Here is a 12,650-nt window from a genome sequence, read left to right as displayed (position 1 = left end):
GATTATTCACAGTACACCAGACTGAAGAGAAGGAAGTTTATCACAGCAATTGAGGAGTGTCAAGAGGCAGGTGTGATTCAAGCTGCTTCACCCAACTTTCTTCTGGGGGATCAAAGAAATTTTTGATGCAAAACAGGCTAAGGAGGAAATAAAAAAGTTTGTCCAACAAAAAAGTGGGATCAGCAAGGAGGAAAGGACTCTGCTTCTCATCCTCCTGACAACAAAGCTCATCAAGTGACATTGTTAGTGAAACCTTTTTCAGTGTTCCAAATGAAAGTACTTGAGAGATAAAAAAAGTCAGGAGATGACTATAAGAATTAGGAGCTCCTTAAATTGGTATCAGACTCGGGTGATGGGAGAAGAAGATGATCAGGAAGAAGACCAGCAAAATTAAAATTAAGAAAATAAATTGAAGACAATAAATCATCAATGATATTTGTGAAGAAATGGTTCTGCCAGAAAAAATGGCTGGGAAAGAATGGAATTTTGTGAATTTGTTTAATCTTGAGGTTAGACTATAAAGCATATACCCCACTTTATGCCAATAATGTTTAGAAGGACACTAAAGGGAAAAGTGCAAGTAAAACTTTTTTATTTTTATTAATATCTGCATAAAAATTCATGATATAAATTGCATTTTATATTGTAAACCAGTTTTGTATAGTGTGCAGTAAAGAGTATTTTAAATGTGGGGGTGGGGTCTTTTCAGTGACTGCTGTATATGTTAAATATACTACAGTAAACAAGCACTATTTCTTAGTTATACAATATATGGGCTTTATACTGTATCAAGATAAGGAAGGCTGAACAAAAGCAAGTTTAAGTTAATATAATGTAACATTAGGCCATTCAGTGATAGTGAAGTGTACAAGAAAACTGATCTTATTATATGTAGAGTGAAAATAATTCCTTTACTTTTATATTGATAGATGCCAGGATTAATGTCCTTGGCTTGAACTATGGACATTTTTAAATAGGACTGACATGAACAAATTGATGAAAGGCACAGAAAATGACAAGTTTCCTAAATCCGCAGTAATTACGTTTTTTCATTAGCAAATGTTCTCAATGAGAGATATGAAATCTGTAGGTGATTCTACACTAATAGAAAAGAAAACAAACCATAACAACGTTTTTCTATTTGCATGCACTATACATTACATGTATGTTTTCTTTTTATAACACCTGTCAGTCAGTCAAACATTACATAAATTGCTCAATTCCTGCCTTCTCTTAGACTTCACTCCTGCTCCTGAACATTATTCTGCATTAATTGTTTCCTCACATTCCATTTAATTCTACATAATATGCTCCTTCTCTTTAATAAAGATCTCATTTCCAGTTCTTTTATCTGTTTTGCAATGTTCAATACTTTAAATACAGTTGGTTTAGATATTGATTTCTATTTTCTACTAATTGCTTTTTGACAGCCAATAAAATTAAACTTAATAAGACCTTTCTATGTCTACAGAATTCAGATCTTGTGCCCCACCTCAAAAAAAAAAAATCCTTAGTTACAGCAATCTGTTCCCCCAAATATTTCTGACAGAGTACTCTGTAGGGAATTTTTTAAATCTGCCAGCTTATTACACTCCTAAAAAACATGTTCCCTGTTACCTCTTTCTTCCCCATCACACATCCAACATTTGCTACCTACCTGAGAAACAAAATTATCTGAAGTCTGACTGGGGTATAAAAAATACTTCTGTAAACATTTCCAACCAAAAATCCTAAACCTTCTGGACTTTGTCACATACTTGGGGGAGCCATATACATGTCCTCCCACTGTTCTCTTGTACATTTTTCCAGTCTCCCTTCCCGATCTTTTCTAACCTCATGACTCATTCTTGTAGTTGTTATGCAATATTTTATATGCCCTCCTAATTATTCTTTTTTAGCAGACCAATTTCTGTTCTAGATTCAATTAAAAACTCTACCAGAACAGGTCTTTCAGTTAAGACCCTCCTTTTTCTTCCTCTTTGCCTACATTCTGATATCAGTCCCTGTAGGAAAGGAAGTCTCTAACTTGCAGTCCAGACTTGTTCTTAGCCTCATCTAATATATTACATTTCCACTTCTAGATGTTTCCTCCCAATACCTTGGTTCCTTTGCTAATTTTATCCAGTAAAAAAACAGCCGCCAATGCCCATTTTCTGTACCCTGTACTTGCAGTCATCCATACAGGAAAAAAAATCTTTTCTCTGTTTCTGTGCTGGCTTACTTAGAATATTTTCTGCAAATTTATGGCTATAATATTCTGTACTGTTGTCATTATTCTCCTTCAGGACCTGTATCCCAAATCCCACTACTTCCCTATTTCTTGAATACCCCCCAACCTAACCTGTATATAAAACTAAGAGGACTAAAAATGTTCACTGCTTTTATCTTACTATCTATATGCATAAACAATAGTTTTCATTTTCTCAGTTTTTATCTTATTTATTGTCTTCTTACATATCCTTAGCTGCCATAACAGAAGCCTTTTCACCACATATACTTCTCCTCTGATGGATATAAAATTGTCTGACCTGTATATAAAACTAAAGGGATTAAAATCATTTTCACTGCTTGTATCTTACTATCCATATTCATACACAAGGGCTTCCAGTTTCTCAGTTTTTATTATATTTTGTTTAGTCTCTTCCAACATAATCTTAGCTGCCATAATATTATCCTTTTTATCAATATTCGTAAAGCTTCACTTATTGTGTCCCCATAAATTTGTGTACTGCTGAACCAATTTCTGTGTAGGTACCAAATATATGCCTATAGCCTTTATTCTATCTTCATTACTTTTATATCCAGAAAATTAAACTCTCTCAAAACGTTCCACAACACAGATGTCATTTTCTGGATTTATTAAAACAATATGAATTGGAAATAAAGCCAAGTTTTCTTGATTACTACCAATTATATCGTTGAATTCCCGAGTCCATTATTTTCTTTGCCAATGGATCATAGGATCATGGGAAGTTACTAGGCTATTGGCCTGAGGCCCTTATAAGCCTAGTCAAGAGTTTATCCCATGTTTAGACAAATCTGTCTAGCAGGGACACGGGTGGAATTCCAGAGATGTATTTTCTACTTCCCATCCAGTTATTCAGGTTGTGCTTAAAAAGGGGTAAAGAGGTACTCTGCTTGACGTGGGGAGGGAGTCTATTCCACAGATGCGGGAGTCTCTGGGACACAAATCTGTCCCAACAACAAGTCCTATTGATGTCACAGATCAGGTTTAGGCCACGCCTGCAGGTTACTCGAGAGAAGGTTGACTTGTGAATATGCAATAGTTCCATCAAGGCGGGGTCCGAGATCGCCTTGTATGTCAGACAGAGGTCACCTCTGAGGAGTCTGTATGAAACTGAGTAGAGGGATAGGGCTTTTAGCCTATCAGCATATAGTAGATTTTCAAGGCTCTGGATTCTCCTCATGAGGAAACTTTGTTGTCTCTCCATTTGCTGCATATGCTTTACGAGGTACATGCCGAATGGGGCATTGTACTCAATAATGGGCCTTATAACGGAAGAATACAGGGATGTTATGACCTCCTTGTCCCTGGATGAAATACTCTTACTTATGAGATGGGTCATGTAGAAAGCTTTCCGTACAATGGATCAACATCGTGGTCAAAAGTCAGGTTGCTATCAATCTAGGTGCCCAAATCCCTCACGACTGATCGCATGCTTAGGACATTGTTATTAACATGATAATTTGTGGGGACTTCACTCTCTCCAAAGGGGATGATGATGCATTTTTTGGTATTCAGCTTGAGGCCATGTTTCTGGCACCAGTCATTTGTTTGGGTGAGACCCTCTTGAAGGATGTCCACGTCACTAGGGGAATTGATGAAGTTTGGCAATTAGGAAAGAAAAAAGTTATAAAAATCTAAAAGGTTTTATTTAATGATATTTTAAAAGGAGGGGAAGTACCACCATCTTGGAGGAAAGCTATGGTGGCTGAATTACCCAAAGACAGTAAAGACCCATCAGACTCAGCTTCAAATAGACCCATTTCAATTTTAAACCATGATTATAATATGTGTATGTCTATACTAGCTAAGAGAATGGCAAAAGTGTTGCCAAAATTGATAGAAATGGATCATTGTGGTTTTGTGTAGGGGAGGCAAACATTTGACAGCATTAAAAGAACAATGACAATGATCCAGAGATAAGTAGAATGTAAGCAAATGTTGTTGTTGGTGGGTCTTGATGCAGAGAAAGCATTCAATACAGTAAGCTGTGAAGCATTTACATTTCCTGATATCATAATAGGGTTAATTAGTAGGATATATAAAGTTTTAGATGAAAGAATTAAGGTGAGGTGGGTTCCTCTCTGATATACTTTGGTTGAAAAGAGGAACCAGGCAGGGGTAGCCTCTTTCCACTGTTATTTGCTTTATATTTAGAGCCACTGGCAAAGAAAATAAGGGACTCAGAAATTTAAGCATATAATTGGCATGATAGCCAAAAAAGTTGGCCTTATTTGCAGATAATATTACTCTGTATGTGATACCCGTGGTGGTGGTGCTGCGGTAGCGTTGTCGCCTCACAGTAAGACGCTGTTTGGTTCGATTCTCAGCTAGAGCGTCTTCTGCGTGGAGACATGCATGAATGGGCGTACCTGTTGTGCGTCAGGCCTGGCAAGCCGGTACGTAAAAATCAACTGCCAATCATTAGCGGACCAGAGTTCCACTGTGGCGACCCCTAACCGGAAAAAGCCGAAAGACACAAACAAACAAATTACTCTGTATGTGATAAATCCAGAAAGGGACAGTTCTGTGTTGTGGAATATTTTGAGGCAACTTCACCTCTTTTCAAGATACAAAATGAATGAAGATAAAATAAAGGCTATAGCAGTAAACTATGTATACACACACACACACACACACACACACACACACACACACACACACACACACACACACACACACACACACACACATATGCATTGGTTCAGCAATACCCATCCTTATGGGGACATGATAAGAAGTATTTAGGTGCATGGACAAAAAAGGATTTTGTTATGGCAGCTAAGACAATGTAGAAAGAGATTAAACAAAAGATAATAAAAAATTGAGAAAACGGAAGCTCTTGTTTATGAATACGGATAGTAAGATATAAGCAGTGAAAATGTTTTTAGTCCCTTTAGTTTTATTTATAGTCAGACATATTTTTATCCACCAAAGGAGAAGTTGTGAACAGTAACTAATAAAGAGTTGAAGGAATTTATTTGGGAGGGGAAAAGGGTGAAACTTAAGTAGGGTGAGTTGATCTGCCCCACAGAATAAAGTAGTTTAGGATTAATGGATTTGTATGGATATTTTAGAGCTATGCAGTTAAGGCTCACATACATAACACAAGCAGAAGGTTATGTATCAAAATGGAAAGAGATGATGATGATGATAAAACAGGGAGCAAGTTCTAGAAATAAGAAGCGAGCAGGATTTTGGATGCAGATTCTTAAGGAGAATAACAATAGTCATGCAGAGTACTATATTCATGAAGCTGGAAAAAGTATTCTAAGAACTAAGTCAACATGGGAATGGAGACGGGGATTTTCCCCAATAGGGATGACTGCAAGTAGGGGTACGTAAAATAGGAAAGATGGGGCTGAAATATACTGGAGAAACTGGCAAAGGAACCAAGACATTGGGACCAAATAACTAGAGAAAGAATGGTAATATAGTGGGATGCAGCTAAGCAGAAGTTTGCACTGCAGGTCAGAGACTGCCTTCCCTACCTGGGATTTATATCACAGTACAGGCAAACAGAACATGGTAGGGAGGTCTTTAGTGAGATAACAGCTCTAGAAGAGTCTAGAACAGAAACTTTTAGTTATGTACTCACCATAACTTCAGATGTTTGGGATCCATCTCGCCTACATTCTGACTGATGGGTTCGGAGCTGATATGCCAAAGAGTGAAGTCTCTTATTGGCTGAGCTTATTATATCCCAGGATGCACCACTACCAGTCCCCCAGATCTAGTTTGTCCGCATACATGCACACATGCACGCACTGATTATATAACATCGTCAGATGAAACAAGATAAACAGTAGAACTCAAACCGTTCAATCTCTTCTGATCTCCAAGGCAGGGGAAGGAGGGTGATGGATCCCAAACATCTGAAGTTATGGTGAGTACATAACTAAAAGATGTTATGTGATCCTATCTCATTCTGACTGATGGGACAGCGTCCTAGCACCTGAATCCTGGGTGGCTTACTGGAAAACACTCCTGAGTACCGTGGAACCAAATGATGCTCGCCTTTAGATGCCACATCCAATTTATAGTGGGAAATGAAAGTGTGGATTGGACCAAGTAGCCGCAGCACAAATCTCAGAAATAGCGAGCTTGGAATGAAAAGCTATAGAAGTCGCCATAGCTCTGGTAGAGTGAGCTTTGATAGATGTTGTAAGTTGCTTATTCAAGAGGAATAAGCCTGAGTTATACAATCTCTAATCCATTTGGAGATAGTAGCTTTTGTGATGGTTTTACCCAATTTATTGTCTGAGAAGGACACAAACAACTGGTCTGATTTACAAATTTGCTGAGTCCTGTCTAAATAGAAGCGCAATTGCCTGTGAACATCCAATTTATGGAGAGTGTATTCTGCTTCATTGGAGAATTTTGGAAAGAAAACTGGTAACTCTAGAGATTGTTGGAGACAGAGATTAGAACAGACCTTTGGGACAAAAGATGGATTAGGCCTAAGTGATACTCTATCCTTGTGAAAATCGTGGTTTGATAGATAGGGCTTGAAGCTCTGAAACTCTTCTTGCAGAGGTAATTGCAACTAAGAAGGCAGTTTTCCAAGACAGATATTTTAACTCACATGTAGCAGCCGGTTCGAAGGGGAAGATGTTAATGCGCACTAAATCAAGATCCCACGGAGGCGAGGATGAAAAACTGGGGTCTTAACAGGCCCGCACCTTTAATGAAAGTTTTGCATAATCTGCTGCTCATCAATGGAGGATCCATGGATTCGTGGAATTTAGAGATAGCCGCTAGTTGGACTTTAATAGTAGAGACAGAAGATCCTTGATTAAACAGGGATGTTAGGAATTTCAAAACCTCTGGGATTGGAGCAGTGATAGGGTCTAAGCCCTGAGTTGAGCCCAGATAGCAAACCTCTTCCACTTACTGAGGTACAATTTCTTAGTGGTGGGTTTGTGATAAAATGTGTTTAACGTCCGGGTCTAATGTGTGATTTCTGACTAAAGTCGGAAGTGGAGGAGCCAAGCTGTCAACTTCAAGGAGTGAAGGGCCTGATGTTGTCGTCCCGACTGATGAAGTAGCAGATCCGGGTTAGATCTAAAGTCCTTCTTCAGGTAGGGAAACCATACCTCAATCAGTATCATTGTGGACCCCAATTGAGAAGCTTTCTGAATGACTTTGGAGAGAAGTGAATCGGAGGAAAGGCATAAAGAAGCCCTGTTGGCCAAGGTTGTGCTAGAGCATCCATAGCTGCTTCCCCTGATGTGGAGTCAAGGAGAAGAACCTTTGCACTTTGTGTTTAGTGGTGTTGCAAACAGGTGCCCCCATCTCCTGAAAACCTGAGCTGCTACTGTTTCGTTTAGGGACCAGAGAGAGAATTGTCCTGCTTAATCTGTCTGCCAATATATTTGATTTCCCCGAATGTGGTCGCTACCCAAGAAACGGGGGTAGCTAAGCCCATTTCCCACCCTCATGGCCTCCCTGCAAATGTTTGTTTAGATACCAGACCACCGACATGTTGTCTGTGTGGATGGCGATTATGCCCTGAGGGAGAAACTTGTGGGCCTGTAGGGACAGAAGTACAGCCCTCATCTCCAATACATTGATGTGGAGAAAAGTTTCGCCTGGAAGCCAGGAGCCCTGAACTAACCTGCCCAGACAATGCCCCCCACCCTGTCTGGGAGGCATCTGGTGACCACTGGAGAGGGAATAACAAAAGGACTTCCCTGATTTAGATTGGATGTCTGAAGCCACCAGCGAAGGTCCCGCTTGCATGTTTCTGTAATCATAATGGGGTGATTGAGGAAGTTCCTGAAAGGACCATTGAGTCGATAATAGCCACTGAAGAATCCTCATGTGCAATCTTGCCAGAGGAACTAGAAGAACCGTGGCAGACATCGTAACCTAAAATTTGTAGGACCATCCTGGCTGGGGCCTTGGATCTTGAAATCAGGGCTTGAACTTGGCCTTGTAAAGTTTGGATCCTTTCGTAGGAAGAAAAACGCATCAATTTTGAGTCTATCTCTGCTCCTATGAACCTTATGCGCTGAGAGGGCAGCAAGACAGACTTTGACCAATTGAATGTAATTCCCAGGGTAGCACCCAGGAGATGGGTGGCTTTGAGGTTGTCCATTAGTAGATGACTGGTGGTGGCAGTCAGGAGCCAGTCGTCAGATAGGGAAACACTTGGAATCCAAGACTCCTCAGGTGAGCCACTGCCAAACATTTGATGAACACCCTGGGGCTGTGGTGAGACCAAAGGGCAGAGCACAAAATTGAAATGACTGTCTCCCAGGCTGAAGCATGTATCGGTATGTGATAATACCTTGAGATCTATGGAGCACATCCAAACATCCTTCTCCAATAATGGGAGAATGGATTGTAACGTGACCATTCGAATTTGGATTTTTAGTCTGCTGAGATCCAATATTGGTCTCAGGTCCCCTGTCTTTTGGCACTAAAAGAACCTTGAGTAATTTCGATCCGATCTGGTCTGTGGGGACCGTGACTCCTTTTCTAGCAGCTTTAAAGCGCTGCAATTTCCTTGACTGGGTGGTGGGTCCGGGTGAGTGTGTGAAGGGATGGTGTAACCTCCAGCAATAATCCGGCACCCATCTGTCCTGAGTGATTGACTCCCAGGCTTTTAGGTGCTTGGCAAATGGCACCCGACTGGCTCGAGAGCAGCACAGGGCAATCCCTCATGAAGTGTGGGAGGCTGAAGAGCGTCTCCAGAATTGCGGGCCCTCTGCAGCCTCTGGGACCTGCCTCTGGAAGGGAATCTTCCTGCTGTTGATGGAAAACTTAACCTTAGGTCCAAATAAAGAGGACCCATCTAAGGAAGACTTGAAGGCCTCCAAAAAAACGACAAGCGGAGAGCCAGGCTTGTCTCCAAATGAGCCTCATGGACGAAGTTAGAAATTGAAAAAGGGATAGCCAACTGAGAGCTAACCGACTGGGCTAGCTGCTCAGGTAGGTTACCTGAGAGGGAATCTGACAGACCAGATCCCTCTGAAGCCTGGTAAAATGTGCCAAATAATTCAGGGACCCAAAAGTAAAGGCTCTGAAGTGTCAGTCGCCTGCATTGGTCCATGCCCTAGACTGTAGCAGATGCCACCACCATGGCATCTTGTTTGAGGATCTCTAAGATGTCTGCAAATGAGACATCATCCCCCTCCGCATCATCAAGATCAGTGTCCGGGTTCCTACAGGGAACTGCCAAAGACCCAGTCTGGAAGGTGATAGCAGACGGAAGTCCCGCAGTCAAGCACTAGAGAGAGCACCTGCTCCGGGGAGCGCCGCGGGGTCGGGAGGAATAAATAATGATGGCATGGGCCGGCCATCGGCGGGAGAAGGAGAGGATGCTAAAGCTTCTTCGAATGAGGGTTTTACAAGACCTTTTAATATCCCTGTCCCAAAAATCAATTTAATATATGGTCCCCAGATAAGGGACATATCAGATATTAATTTGATAAGAACAGATACTACACTTGATCTTAGCCAAAAGGCCGAGAAGCGATGAGCTTATTTTTCCTCTCTTGGAGGACCCTCGAGGAAAAAGCGTGACACACGCTGCAGGACTCCTGCAAATGCTTTGCACCCAAACAATAAACACAGAGAGAGTGGTCATCTGTGATCGACATTTTAAAGTTGCACTTGGTGCACTTTTTAAAGCCTGAAGGCCTAGGTACCTGAGACATTCCGGTGAATTAAAGTCCAAAACACAGTACAAACACTGTAAATTATTAAACTTTCCACAATATAAAGGATCCGAGATCCCTACAAAACAGAAGTCACTAATAAAAAAAAAAAGACGAAAGGCCCTTTACACACAAGAGGTACACACAAGAATTTACTAAGTAAATTCCACCAAACTCACTCAAAACACAAGAATAGCTGTTAAAACAGCTTTTGTTGAAGAAAAAAAGAAATTCTGAAAAAAAAAAAAGTGAAATTAATCGATCTGGGAGACTGGTAGTGGTGCATCCTGGGATATAATAACCCATCAGTCAGAATGTAGGCGAGATAGGATCACATAACATCTGCTGTTTAAAAAAGAGACAATTAATAGGGCATATCAAATATTACATGATAACTCTTCTAAGAATAAGTCAGAGGAGGTTAGAAAAGATTGGGAAGAGAGACTGGAAAAGCAACTTATAAAGGAAATGTAAAACAAATACACAACTAGAAAAACTTGTAAAAAATGAAAAAGAGAGGCAGAATCAGCATTTTATTATATTATTTTATTATATTATATTATATTACATTATATTATATTATTTTATTTGAAGGTGATCGGTCAGGTGCAGAAGTATTTGTGAATTATATTTCCACCCTAACAGATTTTTTTAAATTCACTTTTCAATTTAGTACCGACACCATTTCATGTTTGGATGTCCTTATTGAAAAATACATCAGTAATAAGAGATATCTGGCAAGTGTAAATAGGAAACCTACATACCCAAACAGTTTTTGCATTATGAAAGCTCCCACCCTCACCACCAGAAAAAAGCCATTGTAAAAGGCCAGTTAATTAGAGCAGCCAGGATGTCTTCTCTAGAAACCTTTATTTCAGAATACAATTTACTAAAAGAAATTTTTTTGAAAAGATCTTACCCTGTCTCTCTAGTAGATAATTTAATTATGGAAGTTGCACATAAAAGAAGGGAAGGAGTCTTTAAACCAATTTTGGGTAGTAGTTCGAGGTCAGAAGGTTAAACTAATAATTTTCTCCTAACAGCTGAAGAAGTTGGGTGAAAGACCACGGGTAACAAAAGAGGCTTTAACTTGAAAACCTTACTTGAAAGACCTAATAAAAAATATGTTAACAGTCCCGGGATGTACAAATGCGGCAGATGCCATTTTTGAAAGTACATAAAAGTTGGTAAAAGAATAACGGTCAACAAACATCAATTGAACATAAAGTACAGTTGTGTACCTACCATAAATGTAGATGTTCGAGTGTATTCACAGTTGCAGCCATTACAATTGGGTTATCTTGCTGGCAGGCTATCCGCAGTCGGCCTGAGTTCCAAAGTCTAGGTCTGGCGTCGGTTGCTGTCTCCTCCTCCCTGATGTCAGTGCGCCAGGGGTATAAAAGATGCAGCCCGACGCCATTTTCTTCAGTTTTTCTTGCCCCAGATATCAGGTGCCCCTAAAATGGTAGGCTCACTAATGCCAAAAAGCATGCATAACCAAAAAACAACTTTTCCTTCATCTAAAAGCAAATACACCACATAGGTTATATAGAATAGAGAAGTACAGATAAGTCCCAGCAAGGAAAAGGGGGATGGAGGAAGGGTTACCTGGACTGCAGCAGTGAATACACTCGAACATCTACATTTATGGTAGGTACACAACTGTACTATGTTCATCGTGTTTCACTGTTGCAGTCATTACAATTGGGTTGAATCCTAAAGCTATGGTTGGGAGACTGGTGCTAAACATGATTAGGAGAGGCTATCAGGCCCTGCAGAACTGCAGTAGCAAAGCCTGCCCTGGATTTAGAATAGAGAGGTAAGTGATAGTGCTTTGTAAAGGTATGCACTGAACTCCCAAGTTGCAGCCTCTAAGATGTCTTTGGTTGGTACTCCTCTGAGGAAGGCTGCTGAAGTGGCTGCTGCTCTGGTGGAATGTGGCCTAATGCCCTTGGGCATTGATTTACCTTGCTGTGAATAGCAGAAACGAATGCAGTGGCCTATCCACTTTGAAATAGTCTGCTTTGAGATAGGCTTTCCTTGTGATCCTGCAGCATATGCTACTAGAAGTTGTTCAGTCTTTCTGAAAGCTTTGGTTCTGTCCAAGTAAAAGCATAGCTGTCTGTGAATATCCAAAGAATTCAGAAGTCTCTCACCCTTATTCTGTGGGTTTGGGTAAAAGGTAGGCAAGTGAATTGTTTGGTTAAGGGCCACACTGGTCACTACCTTAGGCATAAATGTAGGGTTTGTCCTCGGAGAAACCCTGTCAGGATGGAAGATGATAAAAGGTTCCACAGCCATGAGTGCCTGTAACTCTGAGACTCGTCTAGCGGAGGTTATTGCTAGGAGCAGAGCTGTTTTCCAGGATAAGAATTTTGTATCAGCTGCAGAGGCTGGCTCAGAGGGAGGCAGTATAAGTTTTTCCAAGACATAGTTGAGGTCCCATGCAGGTATTGGTGCTCTCCTTGGGGGTCTTATGTTTTTGGCCCCTCTGAGGTACTGCCTTAGTAATGGATGAGAATAAATAGGTGGTTCTGTATTGTAATGAGCTGAAATGGCAGAGGCATGAATTTTAATGGATGAAAAGGAAAGGCCTTTATCCAGCATCTCAGTTAAATATTGCAAAATCTGAGGAATATTTGGAACAATCATGTCAATACCTTGTGCCTGGTTCCAAGCACAGAATCTCTTCCATTTTTCTGCATAAGATTTTCTGGTGCTAGGCCTCCTGGCCTCCAAAA

At 40.6% G+C, this 12,650-nt stretch overlaps 1 protein-coding gene and 1 non-coding gene across 2 annotated transcripts in view; both read right to left on the bottom strand.

Annotated features, from left to right (window-relative positions):
• Nucleotides 1-12,650, bottom strand: part of HMCN1 (hemicentin 1) — a 5,606,893-nt gene that overhangs the window by 1,094,513 nt on the left and 4,499,730 nt on the right. The window lies entirely within an intron of this gene.
• LOC122814619 lies at nucleotides 9,546-9,729 on the bottom strand. The gene has a single exon (XR_006366840.1). It is a non-coding gene; the product is annotated as a U2 spliceosomal RNA (small nuclear RNA).

This window comes from Protopterus annectens, chromosome 10.part0, assembly GCF_019279795.1.
Source record: "Protopterus annectens isolate FY-2018-M chromosome 10.part0, PAN1.0, whole genome shotgun sequence".
Lineage (NCBI taxonomy): Eukaryota > Metazoa > Chordata > Ceratodontiformes > Protopteridae > Protopterus > Protopterus annectens.
This window is presented reverse-complemented; position numbering and strand designations above follow the sequence as displayed.